Source organism: Rhagoletis pomonella, unplaced genomic scaffold (genome assembly GCF_013731165.1).
Source record: "Rhagoletis pomonella isolate Grant_MI unplaced genomic scaffold, Rhpom_1.0 Rhpom_scaffold_00002, whole genome shotgun sequence".
Taxonomy (NCBI): Eukaryota; Metazoa; Arthropoda; class Insecta; order Diptera; family Tephritidae; genus Rhagoletis; species Rhagoletis pomonella.
In genome coordinates, this window is record NW_023458556.1 from 74,933,747 (window position 1) to 74,942,027 (window position 8,281).

Below are 8,281 nucleotides of genomic sequence, written 5' to 3' on the forward strand. Positions count from 1 at the left end.
CGAACTTGAAATTAGGTATGCAGACATATCAATGGTAGGTGATTATAGGAGGGTATGTATATACGAGTTTGTAAAAGTGGGCGTGGCACATCCCATAGGCGTGGAATTTTTTATCAGCTATAACTTCGGAACCCTAAGTCACACGAACTTGAAATTTGGTATGAAGACATATCAATAGTAGGTGCTTATAGTAGGGTATACATAAAGGAGTTTGTAAAAGGGGGCGTGGCACATCCCATAGGCGGGGAATATTTTATCAGCTATAACTTCGGAACCATAAGTCGCACGAACTCGAAATTTGGTATACAGATATTTCAGTGGTAGGTGCTTTTAGGAGGGTATGTATAAACGAATTTGTAAAAGGGGGCGTGGCATATCCCATAGGCGTGGAATTTTTTATCAGCTATAACTTCGGAACCATAAGTCCCACGAACTTGAAATTTGCTATGCAGACATATCAATGGTAGGTGCTTATAGAAGGGTACGTATAAGCGAGTTTGTAAAAGGGGGGCGTGGCCCATCCCATAGGCGTGGAACTTTTTATCAGCTATAACTTCGGAACCATAAGCCCTCCTAACTTGAAATTTGGTATGCAGACATACCAATGGTAGGTGCTTATACGAGGGTATAAATAAACGAGTTTGTAAAAGGGAGCATGGCATATCCCATAGGCGAGGAATATTTTATCAGCTATAACTTCGGAACCATAAGTCCCATGAAGTTGAAATTTGGTATGAAGACATATCAATAGTAGGTGCTTATAGGAGGGTATATATAAACGAGTTTGTAAAAGGGGGCGTGGCACATCCCATAGGCGTGGAATATTTTATCAGCTATAACTTCGGAACCATAAGCCACACGAACTCGAAATTTGGTATGAAGACATTTCAGTGGTAGGTGCTTTTAGGACGGTATGTATAAACGAGTTTGTAAAAGGGGGCGTGGCACTTCCCACAGGCGTGGAATATTTTATCAGCTATAACTTCGGAACCATAAGCCCTCCTAACTTTAAATTTGGTATGCAGACATACCAATGGTAGGTGCTTATACGAGGGTATATATAAACGTGTATGTAAAAAGGGGCGTGGCACATCCCATAGGCGTGGACCCTTTTATCAACTGTAACTTGGGAACCATAAGTCCCAAGAACTAGAAATTTGGTATGCAGGCATATCTACGGTAGGCGCTTAAAGTAAGGCGTATATAAATGAGTTTGCAAAAGGAGGCGTGGCACATCCCATAGGCGTGGAAAATTGTATCGGCTATAACTTCGGAACATATGTCACGTGAAATTGAAATTTAGTAGGCAGACGTACCTATCTATAGTAGGTGCTTATAGTAGGGTATATATAAGTGAGTTTGTAAAAGGGTGCGCGTCTCGTCCCATGGCCCTGGAATGTTTTATCAGCTATAACTCCGGAACTATAAGTCGCATGAACTTGAAATTTCGTATGCAGCCATTTTTATGGTAGGTGCTTATAGGAGGGTATATATAAACGAGTTTGTACACTGTACTAATATTAAATAATACCTTAAATGTCAGTGAAGAAATAATAACATAAACAAAAACGTTTCTCCCGTTCGTTGCTAAAGTAGTATAATAGGTTGAGATATCACATACCGTCTTCAAAGCTCAAAATTTGGCATTTTTGAAATTATGCGCTAAAAATGTACACACAGCTTTTATTTACCATTCTGCAACCGCCAAAAAATTTTGTTATAATTGGAAAAAAAACCTAAGATAAAGTCTCCCTTGCCCATATGATTATAATGTGAATGTGAGAAATAGTTTTTCACATTTTCTGACAAACTTGAAATTTTGTGTTGTGCCCCTTTTGAAGACGGTGTGCAATGTGCTTACGTCTCATAACGAGATGGAGATATATTTTGTACTCTGTTTGTGTATCTCGGTTGTTCATTCTGAATCATGGATTCTTTTATAAATACAGGCACTTTTTGATTCAGGCATTAATTGTGTTACCGAAGAATTTTTAACAAAGCTTAAAATATTTTTGACCAATTAAATACAAATCAAACTATTTTGTAATTTTACAAATAATAAATATGATACATATGTATGTGCATATTTATTCCATACAGCGTGTTTGGTATGTATGCGTACACACGTATGCGTTTGTGTTGTTACGAATTATACCTGCCAGCCACGGTTGCCATTTCCAATTTATTTTTCGGACCAAAAAATGGAGCAAATGGTAAAAAATGGACCAATTTTTATTACATCGGGAAATTGAGTGGAGGTTGTTCCTCTTTATCAAGAAAATATGCCAATTCAGTTTTTATATCGACTTTTTTTATATAACATCCAAAGTGCATTCAAATTGTATATTATTAACATTATACTATTTAAAGTTTTAAATTATAATTTGTTTCTTAATTTCGGTTTTACTAATGCTAAATCAAAAAATTTGCGCTCAGCTGCTGCGGAACTGTGAGGTAGACTAAAAATGTTATGAACTAAATCACACAATTCTTCAAAGGCCGCTTCACACACTCTTTCTTTTATCAAACTTACTTGATCCCAAAAACGGTCTATATTGGCACATTTTTTAAGTTCAAGTTAAGTCAGCCTCAAGTTGCGAAATTGAAATTCAATTATGTTTGCATCATTTTTACCAATGCAGGAAATTGGTCGAGTAGCGACAAAATTGATACATCAGTATCAGAAAGAACTTTATGTGGTGTAATAATTTCAAGATGTTTAATATCTTTTCGATTGAAATCGAATATTATATTCATGCGCTAAATGCTATGATTAAAGTTTTGCTACACGGTCAAAAATTTGGGTTTAATTTTTAAACCGCGCTGGGACTACTGCCTTTTTTAATCTTTTATAGTCTACTTTTTAAACCAGTCAATAGTTTTAAGCGATTTTTAATATATTCTGGTTTAAATTTTAGTCCAAAAAGTTCGTGGTTTAAAAATCAAACCAAAATGTTTTAATTCTAGTTTCTAGGTTTCATATATAGGAAATTTGGTTTAAAATCTAAACCGAAATAGAAAATGTTTGCACACAGCGAAATGTGGTGTTGAGTCAAATTCAACATATGAAAGCAAATTTACATGCGTGGCTGTAGCTGAGTGTGCAAAGATGCTTGATACAATTGGTTTGCTACCAAGGCCGTCCGGGTTCAATCCTCATCAGACGGGGCATGAGATTTAAGATTTTTTTTATTCTTAATTATGAAAATGTGTGGGTTTAAAATTTAAACCGGACTGTTTAAATTCTAAACCCAACATACATCCTCTGTTTTTTTAAACTTGGAAGGTTTGTATTTGAAACTGTATTTAGTTTGGTCATATATGTAGTCCAGAAAGTTTAACATTAAAACCGTATTTTTGCCAGCCACTTTAATATTCGTCACCGAGAAATTGAAATTAGCAAGAAACCGCGATATTTTTTGAAGCGTGCTTTGACAGATTAGCCATGCCATATTTGAAGATCAGTGGCAAGGCGAGTTCACATACCATGAAATAAAACTATTTAAAATTTACGATAAACTGATTATAAAACTCACATATTTATTAAATCAGACAAATCTAAAAGTAATAAATTTTTTAAATAGTATTTAAAAAACCATGTCATTGAGGAACGCATACAGCACAAATAACAATGTAAATACCAGGTACTTTTGGAGGTAATGATTAATAAAAAAAAATTTTACAAAAATATACAAAAACAAATTCCCTAAATATGTTTATTCTACTCCATACAGAAATGGCGAATTTTTTGAAATTGAAAGTTTGAGATTATAACTTTTTCGATTTGAGTAGATTGAAAATTAAAAAAAAAAAGTATGTAACTTTTTCTTAAAACTCTCGGTTTCGCTTACATTAGCGACGCTATGAGTACATTCATTTAAATCTTCTTCAAAAAAAGGCCCAGGCAAAATTCATAAACAAGTTCTTACTATCAATACGATATTTCATATTTTCGGGATCCCGGGATCAATGCAAGCAAATCCCGGGATTTCTGGGACCTCAAAAACAACGGGATCCCTAGTAAATATGCATGCACTCTTGCCGCCACGCAGCCATATTAATAAAGACAAATACATACATGCAGTGATCGGTCTTCTACCACACTTTTTGGAGCATCTACCACACAAGGTCTGAAATCTACCACATATTCGCGTTTTTAAGTAGTTAGTAATAATTTCCTTAATTTAAGAGCAAAAATTGTCCAACACTAAACACTATATGGTTACAAGAATGATATATTACAAGATTCCGCATTCCCAGCAGCGATGAAATTCCTCAAGTGAAAGTAAGCAAAGCCGCATGGGAGGATAAAATAAACTGTAAAATAGTAAATTTTCTCAATAATAAATTTTTAGACAGGAAATGTGGTTTTATTGTGTTAAAAAATGCGAAAATGCTAAAAAACAGCGATTTTTGTCAAAGTATTAGCAAATTTCAGTTCATCTAAAGTTTCTAAGGCGTTGTTTACTTTTACTTGAGAATTGTCCAAATACGCAAATCCCTACTAGCGGTTTCTGGAACGTGCCACATTTGTTCGCTGCATCGTGATGTGATAAAAAGAAAAGCTGGCAGCACTCCGTAAGGTTGCAGAAATCTCTCAAAATATGTTCGAAAAATATCTTGATAAGAAAGGAACGACTTTACACTGTCAAGGAAAAAAATTGCCAAAACTCAACGCATCTTCAATCTTGCAGTTTATTATACTAAAATTATTTCTTTTTAGATTCTAATTAAAACGTTTGCAATTTAAGTGAAACCTTGCCGGTTTTTTTTTAATTTTTGTACAAAGGTTGATACAAAACCTGAGATCTACCACAGATTCTACGTCATAGAATTTTTTTTAAGTCCGATCACTGCATAGAAGCCAAAAATATTTTTTTAAACTTTTTGTTAGCAAGAAATGATTCAAAAGCATATTTATGAATTTCTACGTGAAAACTGTAGGGGGAGGGTGTAGGGATGGGTCGAACATTGCCCAACCATTCGATTATTCGATTCGATATTTGGTGGTGCAAATTCGATTTAATTCAATTTTTTTTTTTAAATTTCAACCATTTTGTTTACTGAAAATTTAAAAGTTTGTTTGCAAAGCTGAGATCCCACGATTGTCGCAATATACCAAATATACCAATATACCCAATCGTGTGATTTCAAAATAAATTGACTCATGCGGCAAAAGTGGCCGATATTGTGCTTACTGTGCCCAATCAAATACAACCCGGTTGCGGCAAACGTGTGATAGCTCGATTGGCAATCATGTCATCAATCACCACATAAATCCAAATAGCAAGCTTCATACGAAAATTATAAAAATTTCTTTTGAACACAATTCCATGGTTTTTAATTTGGATTTCTAGAAAAAAAAATTGTTATTCAGTTTTATAGCTCACTAAAATTTAGTTCAATAAGGCGCAAGTTTGAAGTTTCTGTTTCCTGTTGATTTTTTATAATTTTTTTAGCTGATCGTATTATGCACTTTCCTCTATGTAATTTACTTTGTAAACTGCATAACAAAATTTTTTCTAGCAATCCAAATTAAAACCCATTGAATTACGATCAAAAGTTTAAGAAATGTATATAATTTTTGTATAAAGTTTGAAATTTGAAACAGAAGAAAAAAGTCAAGGCTGATCAAAATGTTGAGGTGCTATTTACGTTCTTTAAAATATATTTTAACCGGCGAATTTCTTCTCGCCCAAATTTAATTTTTTGTAGGAACATTTTGGTACAACACCTTCACCAACTATTCACTTAATCACTAACAGTGGCATATTTATTTGCTCTGATTATGGTTTTGTGGTCGTCAGAAAGCATATCTTCCATTGGCATTTTAAATAACCTAACCAAAGCGTCGTGTCCGTGACGAAGTACTTGCAATTTTCGAATGATCTGGCATTTAATCGTACAATACTGATCGATTTCGATATCAGAGTTGTCAACGAAATAAATTTGCTTCAGTTCTTAAGGTGCTGAGGTCATCCTGCATTAACTTAGGCGCGTTGCTGAGGTTTTTGATTTGTACACTGAGAAAAAGGATTAGTTTCGATAACTAAAGATATTTAGTTCCCGAATTTTGACAATATTTGGGAACTGTTACCAAGGATTGGGAACTATTACCATGGGTTGGTAATTATAACTAAATATATTAAAGCTTCTAATATTCATCAAGGTTTCACCAAATCGTTAATTTAGTTGAAGAGTTTGGTAAATACTAGCAAATATATTTTTGAAGCATATTTCTACAAATTCCATTCAACTTAACGTATGGTTCATAAAGGATGTCATTAAGCTCTGCTAATGCTAATACAGATAAGCTTTCTTTGAACACATGGTTTAGTCATAGTTACCAAATCTTAGTTGAGGCAACCACGATTTGGTTTGAGAGCGGAACATATTCATGCTTGTGAGCGACCCCTAAATAATGCTGAGCGTTCTCGGAGCGTTTGTGTGTTTCACATACGAAGAGCGCCAGCTGAGCAATGTACACAATCCCACTTATTGAATCGTTTGAATGCGCCGACCATTGCATAAAAAACGATTGAATGAATGAGACTGTGTGCGTGGAAATCCTTGCTCCGCTACCGCTGTTCGTATATGGGTGAAACACGCGTGTGGTTACAGAGCGCTCAGTAAGCTATGGCATGTAGGGATTAATTAATTAATTAATCCCAACGGCTTTTTACCCTCCATTCCCGCCCAACCGACACGAGGGGCGCAGTCCGCATGACGTACGGAAACTTTTTTTTTTTTTTTTTTTTTTTTTTTAGTTTTTTCGTGCCGAGTAGTGGAAACAGGAGTTTGTTAAGTGTCGAGATCTAAAACTATTCAGCTACAGAATCAAATTCATCAGTTGATTGGATATGCTAAAGATAGTATTTCAATTATTGAGAGTGGAAATAATAGTTTTCTTTATAGTAAAAATCGAGTCCGATACGTCAAACGTGCTGGAATGACAGTTAAAATCTTGACATAAACCACGGAATGATTCGTTTAGTTCAAAATTAGTTTTGCATGGCTTTAAAAATAGAGGTCGAAAGTGTCTTGACACTCGAGAAGGAACATTAAAATTTACCTCAGCCAGGAGGGCCGGGCTATTAATCAAGCCTGCCATTAATTTTACGATAAATATTATACCCAGCATTTCTCTACGACTTGCGAGTGTAGGCAAATTTATGAGCTTTAGACGACTTGTGTAAGGGGGGAGATTGTAATCTGAATCCCAGTTAAAATTACGCAATGCAAAAAGCAAGAATTGTTTTTGAATTGATTCAATCCAAATCGATACCATCAAGGAATTACTCAAATCAGTACTTGTACTTGTATCAAACAAGGTATCGATACCTACTCAGTATCGGAAAGGTATCGAGTACTTGTACAAAGAACTACTATTCTGCATATTTTTCAAACTTATTGTTTTTTTTTCGCAAAAATAATGCATTTTCACAAGATAATTTTTTTAATATTTTTTTTCGCAAAAATTTAAGACAACAATTATTTTTGTATAGGATTTGATTTCAAAAACATTAATACATATTTACAAGATTAATAGAGAAATTTTTTTCATATAAAATAAGTTCAAGGAAAGAACTCTTTTTTTTGTTATATTTCCCAAAAACATCAACTTTTCCTGGAAGGCGGTTTCGAGATTTTGATATAGTTGTACCTGTTTTTGAGAAAAGCCAGGGACAGATGACCCAACAACCGTTATGTACAGACAGGCTTCCTTATATAGCTGCGGAAATGTAGTCCGCATATCTTCCCATTCCTCTAATGGTTTGCTTATGTTTTTTGTTTCGGTGTGCGCATCGTTATTTAAAAATATAAAGTTTGATGCCAACCGGGGTTTCTCAGTGGATATATAATTTATGGGAATTATAGTTTGAAAGTATCTATTTAGCCAAGGAAAAAGCAAAGCAGTATACTTAAACCAGCACTTCCAGCAGATATTGACTTGGGTTTTCGCACGACTGTGCCTGTTTCATCGTTTCTTTTTAGGAAATTCTTACCACCATATACATACATATGTATTATTTACACTAGTAGCTATTTATGTAAATATGTATGTATTTTTTATACTTAATATATGCAAATAAAAGAAGAAAGTAAACACAACGACCATCGAGTAAATTTTTATTTGTGTCAAACTGAAACTTTTTTTCCAATAATATACGGTTAGCTGATTCAAGTCCACAGCAAGATCACAAAATTAATTGACAACTTTTATCAACCAAAGCCATTGTTTATATTTGCTCAACAATGATTTTATTCAACTAACAATATT